At 35.1% G+C, this 19,568-nt stretch overlaps 1 pseudogene; it reads left to right on the top strand.

Annotated features, from left to right (window-relative positions):
* The first annotated feature begins 571 nt into the window (after window positions 1-571).
* Window positions 572-18,944, top strand: LOC122907449 (annotated as a pseudogene).
* Window positions 18,945-19,568: the final 624 nt, after the last annotated feature.

The raw sequence follows: 19,568 nt of genomic DNA, 5'->3' as shown, positions 1-19,568 counted from the left end.
TATGAGGTAAGAACTATATAGTGGGACAAACCAAATAGAAGTCCCTGCAACCCCCATCAGGGACAAAAGTGTTACAACCTGGAGAGGATGAAAAAATTAGTACCACCTTTAAGGATTTAAAGTCTTGGTTCTCTTCATGTTTCCATTAAGTTCACCAGTATTCACCAATGTTTTGCTAAACCAGGTTGATCCTTATAGATGATAGTACATTATCACAAACTCACCTGGTAGTAGCCTCCATTGCAACTGCAATTGCCAGACATGGTATTTGTGCTAGAGCTAAGGTAACATGGCATCAGCACATGAAGTAGTCATAGATTTAGCAAATGTGCTGTTTTCTATCCATATTGAAAAAAGGTTTAGAAACATTTTGCATTCACATATGGTTGCCATTGGTATATATTTGCAGTTTTTTTCAGGTCTATGTTAACTCTTGTGCCCATTAATAGTACAGTCCCAAAAGATTTGGACCATCCAGATACCAGGTAGAACTAGATCCATTGAACTTACGGCAGTTTATTAATGGTGCTAGGTAAATACGTGGCTCACAAATTGAAGGCTTTGGCAAGACATGGATATTCGAAGAGTGAGAGATGAACTCTGTAAAGTCTCAAAAACTCACTATATCAGTAAACGTTTTAGGGTCCACTGGCTAGAAGTTTTCCAGGATATCCCATCCAAATTAAAAGCATCTTCTATCCCTTTGCAAATAGCCCTGCAACTTGGAACAAACAACCCGGCAATTTCTGGGTTATTAGATATATTAGTGAAGTTTATGGCAAGTTCCCATGAAAGAATCACAAAATAATCTCCCGAGGTTCTAACTTAAGCTAATTCCATCTGCCATAGAGAATTTTACATCTACTGAAAACCAGTCTCGTAAGTAAGCTCAGGAAGAGATGGACTGTCTGGTTATGAAACAGTGATATGTGTCTATAGTTGTCTATAATAAGCTGGATTCTGGAAGGTCCACCAAGTCATACAGTTGGTCAAGCTCAGAAATAATCCAGTGTCAGCTAGAAGTGGTATAAATGGAATTAAGCATGAGCCAGAAAGAGGACATGAGCATGCTTCATGAACTGGTAGCCCAGATCCCATGCCATTGACAGTTTATGCTCATTCTCCCACTCTCAACTCACACCTATGATATGTAGAATTTTATATAATTCAGCTGTTGAGGAAGGAAGGAGCTTGGTTCCTGGATAGGTCAGCTTAGAATGTGAATTTAAGGCAAAAAATGGATAGCAGCTGCACTGGAGACTCACTCATGGGTGGCTATGAAAATCTTTGTGAAGGAAATTTTCCCAAGGCAATATACCTGGGTGGTCATCTACTTTGTTTAGAAGTGGTTTTAAGTTAAAAAAAATAAAAAAAAAGAAGAAAGAAAGAACGAAAGAAAGAAAGAGAAAGAAAGGAAGAAAGAAAATGAAAAAAAAAAGTGGTTATAAGTTAGAATATATACTGGTCTGTGAATACAGCTCATTGCCTGACCTCATGGCCTGACTACTTAGAGACCTGCAGAAAAACTGCAAGATTAAGGACAGAGCAGTCTTGGATCAAAAGTGTGCAAATGTACATATGCAAGTGGACAGAATGTATGAAGTTCTTTGTATCACATTAACATCTTCCAGAGACCATCCACCATAGGAGTTAAGATTATACAACCAGTTAGGATGATTCAGTCATCACCTATTGATGCCAGTGAGTTTCTAATATCAGCCACAGTGGAAATAAATGGAATTTGGCCATGGTGGCGGGGATGCTGTTTCAGTGACCTGATACCATAGGCTCCCACTTAACAAAGCTGATCTAACTATTGCCATTGCTGAGTGTCCGACCTGTCAGTAGTAGAGATGCTAAGCCCTCAATGTGGCACGAACCCTTAAGAAGATAAACAAGCTCCCACTTTGGCAAGCTGACAACATTGGTCCTATTCTACCCTGGAAGGGTAAAAGATACTTCATTCATTCAGATAGGAAAAGAGACATACTAAGTGAATACTTCATTCATTCAGATACAAAAAGAGACATACTAGGTGTCAACTAGCACTACTATTAGGGAGCTTACAGAGCATTTGGTCCAATGACATGGGGTTCCATAAAACTTCACTTTTAATCATTTTTATTTAAAAAGGATGTGTAGAAATGAGCCATGACTATGGAATCCACTGGTCATTCTATCAGATGACCTAGAAGCTGTTGGACAGATAGAAGACTGGAATGATCTGCTGACGGCAAGGCTAAACTGGAAACTCAGATGTAACAACTTTAAGAGGATCAGGCATCCTCCTCCAGGATGCAGTATACATCTTGAAGTATAGAGGTTTATATGGGCTGTGTACTTAATAGGAGGAATTCTTGGATCTGACCTTTACATGGAAAAAGGAACGGTCAACTTTACCATAATTTCCAGTGGTGCCTTAAGGAAGATTTGTTTCCTATCCCTGCAAATCTGTTTTCTGCAAGATCAGAAACTCTAGGTCTGAAAGGAGGAAAGGTTTCAGTCAAAGAAACAACAGCAGTTCTAAGAGTGTGGCTTCAGATTAAAATCCTGTATGACTTTCCAGACCCAGTTATAGGCAATTACAAAGGTTTTGTTCGGCCCACCTCTTGAGAGAAAGCCCTACCCACACTACCCTAAACCACAGCCATGCCTTTAAGGGAGTTACTTTGAAGGACTCCAGTCCTTCCCCCAGGCCACCCTTCTATGTCTATATGTCTAGACTACTCACCTCCATTCAGAGCCCTCCTAATCAGGGACCTCAACAGAGACACTTTTCCTTCACCTTCTTATTAAGAGATCTTTACAAGACACATTTCTCCACTCTGACTCTTCACTTTTGTACACCTAATCCTTCTCCCTCTTCTCTTTTGTAACCTCTGGTTATAAAAGACGGCAAGGCTGTTCGATTCAGGATTTCTTGACAGTGAGATAGTTTCCTCATCTGCAGTGATGTACTTGATTCTCACCTGGTGTCCTTCTGTTGGGAAAAAAAAATGGAACATTGGGAAGCCAGTACCTACTTTTTCCCTTGCTTACACTGTCACATCCAGTGAATAAAGGCTTGATTGTTATTTTCGATTTGGCTAATTGTTCTTTGACCACATTGACGCCTGACAGCTCAATATCTGAGCACCTGCGACTTCACACAGAAGACCCAAAGTCAACAATAGAACCAATAATTTGTCAGGGGTAATTGACCCTGATCAGCAGGAGATAGAACTGCCATTACACAGTGTAGTTGTGGAGAATATACTTGGTACCCTGATAACCCCTTTGAATGCCTTTTGGTACATTCTTGCCCAATTTTGATGGAAAATGGATAAATACATTAACTTCAGCCTGAGAAAGGCATGGTGAGCCCCTGGACATGAGGGTCTGTGTCATGTCATCAGGGACTAGTCTAAGACTGGCATAGCACATACTAGAAGCTGAGGGAGAAAGGGACTGAAAAAGAATAGGGTAAAGGTATCTGTTGCAACACTAACACACCGGGAGGTATACTTTGTCTTATGAATCTAATTTTCATATTCCCCATGAATAGAGGCATGTTAGAACCCTGGAAAAACTGCTGCAAACTTGTATATGAAGAGGGTCCGAGTAGTGCAAGGGATGCACTTTGGTGAAAACTGTAATGTACCCTGGATTCCTATTGAAAGAAGGAGAGAAGGGCGGCTGAGGGTTCTTTTGGAAGGTAGTTTTCAATACCCCGCTCTTCTAGGGGTTGCTGGCTGTAGGCATTTGCACCTTCCAAGTCACAGTCTTCTTACATAGCCTATATCAAATCACTTATATAGGTACGTATAAAGGTTTAGCTCTTTTGGCTCCAAATAGGATAACTTTGATAGATCATACTAGTTCCAGAGATGGTCATGGGTTGACTGTTAAGATTGTTTCCTCTGAAAAACACTGCTTCTTTCCCCTTCGTCCTGCAGTCATCGATTCCAAGGACACTCCCTAACACAGTCTGCACAGTGATTTCCAGTGTGAGTCTGCTTGTTGCATTGTTCAATATGTGTCATTTTTTAAATTAAATTTTTAAAATAATCATTTATTTAACTATAGGAATCTTAAAATAGGAAGAGTGAAAAAATACATTTTATTTAAAATGTAATAATGATGCTATTTTATAGCTTTATGAGATTTTAAAATATTTTATTTATTTATTTATTTATTTATTTATTTATTTATTTTTAATTAACACATAGTGTATTATTAGCCCCAGAGGTACAGGTCTATGAATCACAAGGTTTATACATTTCATAGCACTCACCATAGGACATACCTTCTCCTATGTCCATAACCCCACAACCCTCACCTCCCGCCCTTCCCCCAGCAATCCTCAATTTGTTTTGTGAGATTAAAAGTCTTATGGTTTGTCTCCTTCCTGATCCCATCTTGTTTCATTCATTTTTTTCCTACCCTCCAAACCCCCCACGTTACATCTCCACTTATATCAGGGAGATCATATGATAGTTGTCTTTCTTCAATTGACTTATTTTGCTAAGCATAGTACCCTCTAGTTCCATCCACGTTGTTGCAAATGGCAAGATTTCATTTCTTTTGATGGCTGCATACTCTTCCATTGTGTATATATACCACCTCTTCTTTATCCATTCATCTGTTGACGGACATCTAGGTTCATTCCATATTTGGCTATTGTGGACATTGCTGCTATAAACATTCGGGTGCACATGCCCCTTTGGATCACTACATTTTTATCTTTAGGGTAAATACCCAGGAGTGTGATTGCTGGGTCAAGGATAGCTCTATTTTCAACTTTTTGAGGAACCTCCATGCTGTTTTCCAGAGTGGGTGCACCAGCTTGCATTCCCACCAATAGGGTAGGAAGGTTCCCTTCCTCTGCACCCTCACCAGCATCTGTCATTTCCTGACTTGTTAATTTTAGCTATTCTGAATGGTGTGAGGTGGTATCTCATTGTGATTTTTGATTTGTATTTCCCTGATGCCGAGTGATGTGGAGCACTTTTTCATGTGTCTATTGGCCATCTGGTTGTCTTCTTTGAAGAAATGTCTGTTCATGTCCTCTGCCCATTTCTTGATTGGATTATTTGTTCCCTGGGTGTTGAGTTTGATAAGTTCTTACAGATTTTGGATACTAGCCCTTTATCTGGTAGGTCGTTTGCAAATACCTTCTCCCATTCTGTCAGTTGTCTTTGGTTTTTGTTGACTGTTTCCTTCACTGTGCAAAAGCTTTTGATCTTGATGAAGTCCAAATCAATCATTTTTTGCCCTTGCTTCCCTTGCCTTTGGCAATGTTCCTAGGAAGAAGTTTCATTTTTCTGCCTGTGGCTGTCCAATTTTCCCAACACCATTTGTTGAAAAGACTGTCTTTTTTCCACATTCTCTCTTGCTTTGTCCAAGATTGTTGACCATAGAGTTGAGGGTCTATTTCTGGGCTCTCTATTCTGTTCCATTGATCTATGTGTCTGTTTTTGTGTCAGTACCATACTATCTTGATGACAGCTTTCTAATAGAGCTTGGAATTGTGTTGCCACCAACTTTGCTTTCTTTTTCAATATTCCTCTGGCTATTTGAGGTCTTTCCGGGTGCCATATAAATTTTAAGATTATTTTTTCCATTTCTTTGGAAAAAAACGGATGGGATTTTGATAGGGATTGCATTAAATGTGTAGATTGCTTTAGGTAGCATAGAAAATTTCACAATATTTGTTCTTTCAATCCATGAGCATGGAACATTTTTCTACTTCTTTGTGTCTTTCTCAATTTCTTTCATGATTCTTTGCCTCTTTGGTTAGATTTATTTCTAGGTATCTTATGGTTTTGGGTGCAATTGTAAATGGAATTGACTTCTTAATTTCTCTTTCTTCTGTCTTATTTTTGGTGTAAAGAAATACAACTGATTTATGTGCATTGATTTTATATCCTGACACTTTACTGAATTCCTGTATAGGTTCTAGCAGACTTGGAGTGGAGTCTTTTGGGTTTTCCATATATAGTATCATATCATCTGCAGAGTGTGAGAGTTTGACCTCTTCTTTGCCAATTTGGATGCCTTTAATTTCTTTTTGTTGTCTGATTGCTGAGGCTAGGACTTCTAGTACTGTGTCAAATAGCAGTGATGATAATGGACATCCCTGCTGTGTTCCTGGCCATAGCAGAAAAGCTCTCAGTTTTTCTTTATTGAGAATGATATTCACTGTGACTTTTTCATAGATGGCTTTGATGATATTGAGGTATGTACCCTCTATCCTTACACTTCGAAGAGTTTTAATCAAGAAAGGATGCTGTACTTTGTCAAATGCTTTTTCAGCATCTATTGAGAGTATCATGTTTTCTTGTTTTTTCTATTAATGTATTGTATCACATTGATTGATTTGTGGATGTTGAACCAACCTTGCAGCCCTGGGATAAATCCCATTTAGTTGAGGTGAATAATCCTTTCAATATTCTGTTGGATCCTATTGGCTAGTATTTTGGTGAGAATTTTCACATCTGTGTTCATCAAGGATATTGGTCTGTAATTCTCTTTTTTGATGGGATCTTTATCTGGTTTGGGGATCAAGGTAATGCTGACCTCATGAAATGAGTTTGTAAGTTTTTCTTCCATTTCTATTTTTTTGAAACAGTTTCAGGAGAATAGGAATTAATTCTTCTTTAAATGTTTGGTAGAATTCCCCTGGGAAGCCGTCTGGCCCTGGGCTCTTGTTTGTTGGGAGATTTTTGATGACTGTTTCAATCTCTTACTGGTTATGGGTCTGTTCAGGTTTTCTATTTCTTCCTGGTTCAGTTGTGTTAGTTTTTGTGTCTCTAGGAATGCATCCATTTCTTCCAGATTGTCAAATTTGCTGGTGTATAGTTGCTCATAATATTGTCTTATACTTGTTTGTATTTCTTTGGTGTTGGTTGTGATCTCTTCTCCTTCTTTCATGATTTTATTTATTTGGGTCCTTTCTCTTTTCTTTTTGATAAGTATGGCCAGGAATTTATCAATCTTATTAATTTCTTCAAAGAACCAGCTCCTAGTTTCGTTGGTTTGTTCTATTGTTTTTTTGGTTTCTATTTCACTGATTTCTGCTCTGATATTTATGATTTCTCTTTTCCTGCTGGGTTTAGGTTTTCTTTGCTGTTCTTTCTCCAGCTCCTTTAGGTATAGGGTTAGGGTGTATATTTGAGACCTTTCTTGTTTCTTAAGAAAGGCTTGTACCGCTATAGATTTTCCTCTCAGGACTGCCTTTGTTGTGTCCCACAGATTTTGAAGTGTTGTTTTTTCATTATCATTTGTTTCCATGAATTTTTTCAATTCTTCTTTAATTTCCTGGTTAACCCATTCATTCTTTAGAATGATACTCTTTAGTCTCCATGTATTTGGGTTCTTTCCAAATTTCCTCCTGTGATTGAGTACTAGCTTCAGAGCATTATGGTCTGAAAATATGCAGGGAATGAGCACAATCTTTGGGTACTGGTTGAGACCGAATTTATGACCCAGGATGTGATCTATTCTGGAGAATGTTACATGTGCACTAGAGAAGAATGTGTATTCTTTTGCTTTGGGATGGAATGTTCTGAATATATCTGTGATGTCCTTCTGTTCCAGTGTGTCACTGAAGCCCTTTATTTCCTATTTCCTAGGCCAACTAGCACCTTGAGAATTGTCATTCTGAACTCTAGATTTGTTATATTACCAATATCTGTATTGTTTTGGTTCCTAGCCTTCATTACTGTCTTTTTTTTTTTTTTTTTTTTTTTTGTGGTGAGTTTTCTGCCTTGTCATTTTACCCAGATAGGAATATATTAACAAAAGAATAAAGTACTAAAAGGGTGGCAAAGGCCCCAGAAAATGTCTGCTAACAAATTCAGAAGAGCCTGCAAATTGGGGAGAGATGAAAAGGGGTAAAAAGAAATTTTTCAAAATTAAAAAAATCTATCTATATATCTATATGTAGATATATATAAATATTAGACTGGTGAATAGAAGAGAGCCAGCCTCTTGATTTTGGGTGTATTTGGTCTCTTAGAAGAAACTACCACTCAAAATTTTAAAGAAAGAAAAACTCATATATATATATTCAATGTTTATAGCAGCAATGGCCACGGTCGCCAAACTGTGGAAAGAACCAAGATGCCCTTCAATGGACGAATGGATAAGGAAGATGTGGTCCATATACACTACGGAGTATTATGCCTCCATCAGAAAGGATGAATATGCAACTTTTGTATCAACATGGACGGGACTGGAAGAGATTATGCTGAGTGAAATAAGTCAAGCAGAGAGAGTCAATTATCATATGGTTTCACTTATTTGCGGAGCATAACAAATAACATGGAGGACATGGGGAGATGGAGAGGAGAATGGAGTTGAGGGAAATTGGAGGTGGAGATGAACCATGAGAGGCTATGGACTCTGAAAAACAACCTGAGGGTTTTGAAGGGGCGGGCAGTGAGAAGTTGGGGGAGCCAGGTGGTGGGTATTATGGAGGGCATGCATTGCATTGAGCACTGGGTGTGGTGCATAAACAATGAACTCTGTTATGCTGAAAAGAAATAAATTTAAAAAAAAAAACTAGACTCCAAAATAAGAAAGTAAAATAAAACATAATGAAAGTTAGAAAAAAAATAAGGGTAAATGTAATTCCTATGCCAAATGTAATTCCTATGAGCGATTGTCTCATTTTCCCATTGCTTCTTTCTGATCATAGTCTAGAATTCTAGTATATCCATCCTCCTTCAAGATGATGTTGTTCCCACTGCTCTGACCTGAGTGGAAGGGTGACTTAAGTCAATGCCATGCTTTCCTATTCTGTTCTCAAACTAAATCATCCAACATAGTTTACTAGTGTGAGAGTGTTGTATATGTAATAGTAGTCTTTCGTGAAATTTGGGGATTATTTTAAGATAATTATTTTTCAAGGAAAAATGTCTTCAAAAAATATCCTACCCTGACTGTTAAAAATTTGTTCTAAAATTATCCTTCTTTATCGTAGCCTGCAACTATATGTGATGTGGAGGAATATGTGAACAAAACTTGCACAGTGGTCCCTTAATGGGAGTTCCTTGTTCAAAAATTTATTTTCCCATCTTGAGATCTGCCTTCTCTCTACTTTTTAGATAGACTTTCTTCTTCAGTTCTCTGTATTTTTATTTTTTCCCTCTACATTGAGAAGCTCTTGGAGTTTATGTATCTGCTCCATTCCCTTTTACCTACCAGGATTATCAATAGACACCATAATCTATAATAGTACCTGAACCCACTGCTCTGCTATTCACAGTGTGTAATAAGCAGAGTAGGAATATGCATGCACATAGGTAGAAAATATGTTTATCAGATGAACTGATCACTATCTCACATAGTTTGCATTTCTAATACTCTTAGATAGAGTTGCATAGTGAATAATGGATATCCGTGAAGGGGGCATTATTCTTCATACCACTACAGGCAAATTCTATTCATTGAACTTCTTAATTCACATTCTCCCAGCCCCCCTTCATTTTTTTTTTTTTTTGTTGTTGTTCAGTCATACTTAGAAGATCATGTGTGAATGTACTTTATAAACTATGAAGCATCTACTGAGACAAAATATAAGTATTCTACTTATATTATTTACATATTAACCTATTCTCTATCTGTGATAATTTCTTCTTTTCACTTTACTTAGCTGACCAGAAGTATATGCCATTAAATGTAAAAGCCAGCAAATGAAAAATTAAACATGTTTTTGTTTGTTTGTTTGGTGGGTTTTTTTGGTAGTCAAAACAAGCAAAAAGAGATATTTTCCTTAATTTGCTAGAATTCCGAGAAAGTGTCTCATGAAACTACACTGAACTCCTTTTCAATCAAATCATTTCAGTTACAGAAAATAAATTCAAATTGCACTCTATTACATTAAATAATTACATTGATTTTTGGTATTATAAGTGAGCAATATTGAATAAAAAGAAAATGTATTTTTGAATATATTATGTATACTTTAATGCAAATTAACACAGTGCAATTAATTGTGAAATAGTAACTAAACTTGGATAAATCGATAACGATCAACAGAAAAATTAAGATCAAATATATGTTAAAGCTTAAGTAAGAAATTTTTGCATTTATATACTTTTTATCAATAATGTACAAGATAAGGAATCTTCTCTAATTAAATTTCCAGGTACAGTTGTTGGTTTAACTTTTTAAAATTATAAATGAAATGATTTTGATGGTTTAATTCAATTCTGTTATATGAAATATGTCATCTGTGCAACTGTAAAATAGTTATTCTTTTCCAGATTTAGAATATCACAAATATGCAAACTGGCTAATGTCTATCCTTTGATCCAAAGAATATGTTAAAAATGAAATTGCCATTGTTCATTCATCTAGGACATCTCTCAGGATGTTCAATAATGCTCATTGATTGACATAAAGTTAGTATTTTGAAAAATAGCATGTCACACTCTTGAATGAACTCATGAGATAACTTCACATTTATCAATATTTATCCTTAGAATAAGAAGTCCTTTTGACTGAGGAAAATAGTGAGGAAATGCTGATACCAAAAAGGAAAAACTGCTTGTAGAGAAACTCAATATTTTAATGATTGACCATCAGAATTCTCTTTATAATCATATAATTAGTCTTGGCTTCCTTGTTACATATGTCATTGTTGGAGTGAAATATTGCAAAACAGTGCAATCCTAAGAAAGAAAGATGTAAAGAGCAAATGCAAAGAAATAAGGAAGGAAGGCAGGGGAGAAAGAAAGGAGAGAATGAGGGAAAGAGGAAGAAAAAAAAGAAAATCTTTAAACTTAGCATTGTTTTAATGCCTAGTAGTAAGAATACAGGTCTCTGGTTTTTAAAGCAGATATGATCTCTAAATTCCCCGTAGTCATATTAAGAAATTGCTCCTTTCACGATTGCATGGAGCCCTGGGTGTGGTGCAAAAATAATGAATACTGTTATGCTGAAAATAAAAAATAAATTAAGAAAAAAAAGAAATTGTTCCTTTCAGTGTGCTAAATGCTACTTAAATGGGCTAAATGCTCTCTTAGAGATCAACCAGTAGAGCATGTACAACTATATCTCTATCTCTGGTTGATTTAAAAGTAGTAAAATATATGATTCTTGTCTATAAACCTACTTTTTCTACGAGGAGACAAGATTACCTGAAACAACTGAAGAACAATGAAATTTTAAAAAGTGAAAACATTCCAATGATAAATTGTGTGTTTTAGCCTTTAAATACAGAAAAAGAGAAATCCCTCCAGACTGGATTATTCAAATATGTTTCCATAAAAACAAAAAAACGAAAGTGAGTTTTGTTTGCATCCTAAAAATTTGATGGCATTTGAGTTGGCAGAGAGATGGAAGTGATTTCTAGGCAGGTGAAGTGAGAGGCCAGGCCCTCTGGCCAACTGGTAAGACAGAGAGGATATTTGTTAGTAGCTCTGAACTAATTTGTCAGTGATATAGTAAAATATCTTATAACTAAATAACTGACTTAAACTTTCTGGTAGGGGTTGGAAGTGCTTTTGTGTCTGTATGTGTGTGATAGAAATCCACAAACACCTTGACCTTTTGTCTTGTTGTACCTTCCATTTATATTCAGGTGAAATTTCATTTTAGTAAATTTCCCTTAAGGTGTCTGAGGTTATATAAGATACAGCTTACTGATTCTATACAAAATTATTTTCAGAGCTTGTAATGTTGCTTTTCTTATTTTCTACAATAAATAATTGTATATAACAGATATTCTCAGTCTTTTTCCATGCTGCAATTCCCATAAAGAAAAATTAGCTGGGGGTGCCTGGGTGGCTCAGTGGGTTAAAACTTCTGCCTTCGGCTCAGGTCATGATCCCAGGGTCCTGGGATCGAGCCCCACATCAGGCTCTTTGCTCAGTGGAGAGCCTGCTTTCTCCTCTCTCTCTGCCTGCCTCTCTGCCTACTTGTAATCTCTGTCTGTCAAATAAATAAATTAAATTTTTAAAAAAAGCTTAAAAAGAAAAAAGAAAAATTATCTAACTTATGCTGCTTAAGGTATAATTTTTATATTATGTGTCAGTAACTGTAGAGTGTATTAAATCAGCAATAATAAAAATGACATGGATCATTTGAATATTACTTAGGTTTGTGTTCATTTTTGCTCATCATAAAGGCAAAGTATTACAGAAAAACAAAATTATTTTAATAGTTGTCTGGGAAGGAATGGTGTGCCCCTGCCTTTTATTGAGGGAAACTTATCAAAGGTTAAATGGAGGTATCTGTCCCTCTTTATGGATAATAAGAGAGAGTGGTTTCAATGAAGGTGAAGCAAAGGATAATAAGGAAAATAAACCCTTAAATTTTGTGATTGCCCTTTCATTTATTTTTTTTTTTGAGTTCTCACTTAGAAATTTGAAATTGCAATAGTATATACCAGGAAGATTCTATTCTTGATTACAAACCTCATTTTGCTGTTTGCTGTTACACTAACTTAAAACTGAAGATCCAAAAACAAAACAAAAACCACCAAAACTAATTAGTAAAATATCATTATCATGAGTATATAAAAAATAAAACAAACTAAGGCCAAGTTGAGGATTGGAAATACATTTGAATTTAGAGGAATAAAAAAATGATAGAGCTAATATTGCTACTTGAGTCTGTCCAAATCTATATATTTACACTGAAGTAGTTTTCAAGAATTTTGATGTCAGCTCTAAATTTGGGATCATGAAATACCCAAATCTTTATTTAGAAAAAAAAAATCTGCTTTCTCTCTACCCTACAGTTCTACAGAGCAAATAGTTACCATATTAACAGATAGCCTTATTTATTTAATTTAATTTATTTAAGTAAATAGTGGAAAATATCAGTGTGAAATGAAAGAAAGTTCTTCCTAAAGCAACTAACAAAGAAGATAAGGTTGAATTCTTCAGAATTATATTCTATACATTATTCATAGTACAAACAAAAATACTCATAAAAATAAAACTTGATATCCTTTCTTAAGCTTATAGTATTGATTCATTATAGTACTAATTTGCTAATAAACATCTGTTGGACATCCCATATGATTGAGTCATTGAGCTAGACCCCAACAGAGTTCAAAGTTGGATGTCTTGATCCCTGCTGCTGCAGAATTCATTGTCCACAGAAAGATTTGGTGTATAACATAGGAGCTAGTAATTTAATAATGACTAAGATTTATTATGTTACAATGTCAAGCATTGTTTGAAGCACTTAGTAAGTTCTAACTTATGATTTCTTGGAACAACTTTCTGAGAGAAGTGTTCTTATTATTTGCAGCAAAGAAGCTGGTGCTTAGTTAAATGAAGACATTTGATTAAGACCTGGTAAGTAGTGAAACTGTGTTTTAAACCTGTCAGTTCAACTCTAGTAATATTTTTTGACCGCTATGCTGTACCAAAAAGGAGTCTTTCTAAAAACTACTGATAACATATATTTTTATATAGGTATTATAATACATATATATGAGATAAAGTATATAACATATATTATACATAATATATTTTTGTATATATAACATAGTTTAGTACTCATGTACAGAAGTTATTTTTTATAGTATCTCATTTGATCATCATATTTGTGAAGCTTGAACTTTGCCCCACTATTTATAAGAGCAAACTAAACTAAAAAATTAAGAAAAGTAATGGTTTTAATGGTGTCCTATTTGCCTCTGAGGGACCATATATAGGGTTTATCTTCATTATTTACTACTTTAATTTCCAAAAGGTTGAATTTAATGTAATTTAGACTACTAATTACATATATGCTGCTATGTAAGAAAAAATAAGTTAAATTAAAAATAATTAGTGACATTCAAATATTCATTCAATTAATTAGAAATAGTAACAATATTTTCTTCTCTATCTACATTGAACATACTTTTCTGATCCAGTGTTTGAGAAGAAACATTATTATTGTCCTTTTTGTAATGGGTTTATGAAATTCAAGACTGTGAACTAACTGAAATATTTCCATTATCAATATTCTGCTTCAAGTCTCAGGCTTTGTTGGGTCAATCAATCCAAAGCTATAAATTCTGTCATAATCTGTTCAATCTTAACCAATTCTGCACTTTATAAGATCCATGAAAAGATGTTCAGCCTCATTAGCCATTAGGTACATGCAAATTAAATCATGATGAGATGTTACTATACATCCACTAGAAATGTTAAAACATAATGAAAATACCAACCGCTGGAGAGTATGTGAAGAGACTAAGTTTCCTGTAAGTGAGCTGATGGAATTGTAGAATGACATAGTCATTATTAAAAATATCTTACAAGTTCCTTATAAAATTAACCATACAACCCAGATGGCACTGTTGGACATTTCCCTGAGAAATGAAAACCTCTGTTCATTCAAAAACCTGTACATTGAGGTTCATAGCGGCTTTATTTTTAATATTATAACCTGTAAATAAATATCTTCTCTTTATGTCTATGGGAAGGACTGCTAAGATTCTGTCTACGTGATGTTGTCCTTTATTACATAAATTAAATAATCCTAGCTCTACTTAATCAGCATTCTGCTAGCCTTTTTGGAAGTTGACAAGAGATATAGTAAATATTTGAGTCTTTATTATTGGCTGGGCACTGGGGATGCAAAGATAAAAAGCAAAGGAGGCCTGTACTCTCATGGAGTTTGGAGTTTAGTGGGGAGAGCATATGAAAAACAGGCAAATCCACAAATGAATAAATAATCATAAAGTATGTTATCATGAGAGAAACAAATAAGATACTTCTGTTGAGAACAAGGACTGACAAATTATTGCCTGTTTTGTTAAATGAAGTTTTGTTAGAACACAGCAATAATCATTTGTTTATATAATCTATGGCTGCATTCATGCTACAAGGACAGAATTGGGAGTTGTAACCGAGGGATGGCTTATAAAGTCTAATATACTTACTAGCTGGACCTTTAAGAAAAAGTTTGTTGACCTCTGATTTGGGATAGAGATATTTTGAATCTCAATACTTTTATTTTTTTCTCTTTTAGCAACATCATATCTGTTAATGGCAGGTGTTGAGGATTTTGTAAAAATGATTTTTTGAAAACTTGTCTGATCCTTGTATAGTAGTATATCAAAACCTAGGTCTGGTGGTCTGTTGTATGATAGTGTATTCTAATGACAGCTAAATTATGCAACTTGTTGATCTTTGGTAGTAGGATGATATGGTTTTCAAATCATGGGAGAGACCCATCAGTAAATCTTAAAGTCAATTTTCTGGTCATAACCAGCATTTTCCAAAAAAAAAAAAAATGGAAGAGACTAGATTAAAAAATAATTTTATGCACATTGTAAAGGCAGGATTGGCAAGATTGCTTATAAAACCATTGTTTCAAATTGGTTTACACACACACATACACACACATTTATTCAGGTTTATCATTTATTGTCACCAGTTTGAAAAAGTTTGAAAGTCATTGCTTTTTTAACATTATTTATATATTTGAGAGAGAGAGAGAGAAAGAGAGATCCTAATGCTTATATAATTTTGGAGGTATTCTTTAAGAAAAAGAATCCATAATTGTAAATCCTTGCCAGGGGCCCATGCAGATGAGAATCCCAGAACTACAAGATTCATTTCCTTCCAACTAAAGCCATCTCTGTAATTCTTTCCACAATGTATATACTAAGGAATGCTTAGAAATGATGAAGCATGGGTGGAAAATTGAAATACTGATAAAGTGCTTGAGGTTAGCAAGCAGAAATCACGTAAAAAGAAAGTTTATTTCTTTAGGCTAAATTTAACAGGGTTGACAGAATCTTACATTTTGTTTCATTTTCCCTGCTACTTTCTGCAGTAACAGCTTTAGAGATCAGATGTTCTAATAAGAAATATGCAAAACACATTTTATTTTTACATTTTTAGTATAAGTAAATTTGAAGGCTTAACCCATAGAATAATTGGTAGATCATAAATATTTAATCTTGCTTTGTGGAAGATGGCACAGGGTAAGAAGTATGTAGGAGAATTGGTTGCCAACTCTACCCAATCATGATTCCCAAGCTCCCATTTCTTTTCTCTTTTCTTTTTGAAATCAATTAATTATTTAATTTTAATTACTTTATTTTGTTTTGCTGACTGGAAGATACTGTCTGTCTGCAGAGAGTCTGAAATTGCCAGGTACTCACTTTCCAAGGCAGCCTTGAAGCTAGGGCAAAAGCATGTGTCATATAGTCCTCTACTGGCAAATAAGACTTTGGAAATCTGAGGTGTGCTCTCTGGAAAATGATTTCTTTTCAAACAAAAAAGGCCTAGGAGAGACTTTCCTAAGCCAGATGTCACAACTGGATTTAATACCTGAAAATGTCATGCTGTCCTGCGATCTTAAAGAAACAACCTAGATTCCAAACCAATATGTTCAGGATTGCAGTACCAAAACAAAACAAAACCCTAAGAACCTGGATAACCTACATTATCTATAAGGTGCTGTATTAACTATTTCACTTTCGAGATATAGAAATTTGCAGTTATTAACTTCCTCAAGGTTTTAGTTTTCCCTCAAGTATTTTCTCTCCATTTTTGTTGTGGTAGAAAACACATAATATGAAATCCACCCTAATAAATCTTTAAGTGAATAGTAAAGTATTGTTAATTATAATTACAGTGTTGTGCAGATGTCTAGAACTTTTTTTTATCTTGTTTTGATTGAAAATTTATACTCAGTTAATGGCAGTTTCTTATTTTCCTTTCCCATAGCTCCTAGAAACCTCCATTCTATTTTCTGCTGCAGTGAGTTTGACTAGTTTATATAAGTAGAATCATGTAATATTTGTCTTTCAGTGACTGACTTACTTTCTTAGCATAGTGTCCACTGGATTAATCTTTACTGTAGCATGTGACAGGATTTCCTTTTTTGTGGCTGAATAATAGTCCACTGCATGCATATAACATATTTTCTTTATCCATTGCTCTGTTGATGGACATTGTTGTTTCTACTTCATAGCTGTTGTGAATAATGCAATTAACAAGGAGATGCAAATATCTCTTTGAGATTCTGATTTCAGTTCTTTTGGATATATATTTAGAAATGAGGTTGCTGGATCATATAGTAGCTTAGTTTTGTTTTTTGAAGAACTTCCATAGTGTCTTCCATATTGACTGTACCATTTTACATTACTAACAATGTACAGAGTTTCCAGTTTCTCTACACCCTTGCCAATACTTTTATCTTTGTTTGTTTTTATAATGTTGTCCTTTCATTGTGTGGATTATTTCCTTTGCTGTGCAGAAGTAGTTTGATGCAGTCTCACTTGTCTATTTTCTTTTTATTGCCTGTCTGTTTGATGTCATACTCAAGAAATTATTGCCAAGACCAATTTCAGGAAGCCGTTTCCCTGTGTTTTTTAACATAAGTTTCACAGTTTCAAACTTACAGTTAAGTCTTTAATCCATTTTTTTATGGTGTAAGATAAGAATACAGCTTCATTCTTTTTTATGTGGATGTCCAGTTTTCCTAACACCATTTGTTGCAGAGATTATCCTTTTCCCATTATGTATTCTTGTCACCCTTGTTGAAGATCAATGGACTCTGCATACCTGAATTCATTTTAGGCTTTCTCATCCATTCCATTAGTTTATTTGTCTGTTTTTATGCCATTGCCATTATGTTTTAGTCACGGAAGCTTTGATATATATTTTAAAACCAGGAAGTGAGATTCTCCAGCTTTGTTCTTTTGCAATATTTTTTTTGGCTATTTGTGATACTTTCTGGTTTCATATGAATTTCAGGACCATTTTTTCTATTACAGTAAAATATGCCATTGAGGTTTGATGTAATATATAGATTGAATATATAGATTTCTTTGGGTAGTATGGACATTTTAACAATATTAACTTTTCTAATTCGTGAGCAAGGGATGTCTTTTGTGTCTTCTTTAATTTCTTTCATCAGTATATTATAGTTTTTAGTGGATGAGTTTTTCCTCCTTTTCGTTAGGTTTATTCTGAAGTTTTTTTCTTTTAATGCTATTATATATGGAATCAATTTTTAAATGATTTTTTTGCATGACAGTTTGTATGCTGAAATTTTACTGAATCTATTCATTAGTTCTGGCAGCGTTTTGGTGGATTTTTTAGTATTTTCTTTATATAAGATGATGTCATTTAGAAACATAGATAGTTTTACTTTTTTATTTCTCATCTGAATGCTTTTTATTTCTTTTTCTTCCCTAATTGCTCCTAGTACTACATATTGAACAGGCCCTTACTTTGCCCTTACTTTCTGGGGAAACACAAGGAAAGAATAGGGCACAGATATATTGAGACCTTCAGAAGTGGTGGAGTAAAATCAAAGGATTTTATGATCCACCAAGAAGATTGCTGGGCCAGTGACCAGGATCATATGATAGACTGATAGGAGGAAGAGAGGGTCATTGTGGAGCTGGGTGTGGAAGTTATGGAGGTTTTGATGACTATGGTGTCTATAATAATTATGGCTACAGAAATGATGGCTTTGATGACAGAATGAGAGATGGAAGAGGTATGGGAGGGCATGGCTATGGTGGAGCTGGTGATGCAAGTTCAGGTTTTCATAGTGGTCATTTTGTACATATGAGAGGATTACCTTTTCGTGCAACTGAAAATGACATTGCTAATTTCTTCTCACCACTAAATCTAATAAGAGTGCATAGTGATATTAGAGCTGATGGTGGAGCAACAGGAGAGGTAGATGTAGAATTTGTGACACATGAAGATGCTGTAGCTGCCATGTCTAAAGATAAGAATAACATGCAACATTGGTACATTGAACTCTTCTTGAATTCTACTCCTGGGGGCTGTTCTGGAATGGGAGGTTCTGGAATGGGAGGCTATGGCAGAGATAGAATGGATAATCAGGGAGGTTATGGATCTGTTGGAAGAATGGGAATGGGTAAAAATTAAGTGGAGGATGGTGGTACTCCTGATGGCTTGGGTGGTTATGGCCGTGGTGGTAGAGCCAGTGGCAGTTACTATGGGCATGGTTACTAAGGATTCCCCAAAGTAAGGGCATCCTTACTTTGTTCCCGATCTTAGAGGAAAAGCTCTCTTTCACTATTGAGTATGATGTAAACTGTAAGCTTGTCATATATGGCCTTTATTATGTTGAGGTACATGACTTCTATACTGTTTGTTGAGAGATTTTTTTTTTTGACTATTTCATTCAAGCTGTCATTTTAATTAATCAAATTTCATTTTTTTTTCAATTTATTTATTTTCAGAAAAACATTATTCATTATTTTTTCACCACACCCAGTGCTCCATGCAAGCCGTGCCCTCTATAATACCCACCACCTGGTACCCCACCCCCCCCCCCCCCGCCACTTCAAACCAATTGGAAGGGGAGGTGAACCATGAGAGAGATTTTTTTTTTTTAATTCCATGAAGGGACGTTTTATTTTCTCAAATGATTTTTTGCATCTATATTGAGATGATCGTGTGACTTTTAGCTTTCATTGTGTTAATGTGGTATATCACATTCATTGATTTGTGTATTTTGAAACATCCTTGCCTCCCAGGGATGAATCTTACTCAGTTGTCTTGTATAATCATTTTTTAATTAATTAATTTTAGGATTTTATTTTATTTCCTTCACCGAGAGAGACAAAGCAAGAG

This window comes from Neovison vison, chromosome 5 (assembly GCF_020171115.1).
Source record: "Neovison vison isolate M4711 chromosome 5, ASM_NN_V1, whole genome shotgun sequence".
Lineage (NCBI taxonomy): Eukaryota > Metazoa > Chordata > Mammalia > Carnivora > Mustelidae > Neogale > Neogale vison.
This window is presented reverse-complemented; position numbering and strand designations above follow the sequence as displayed.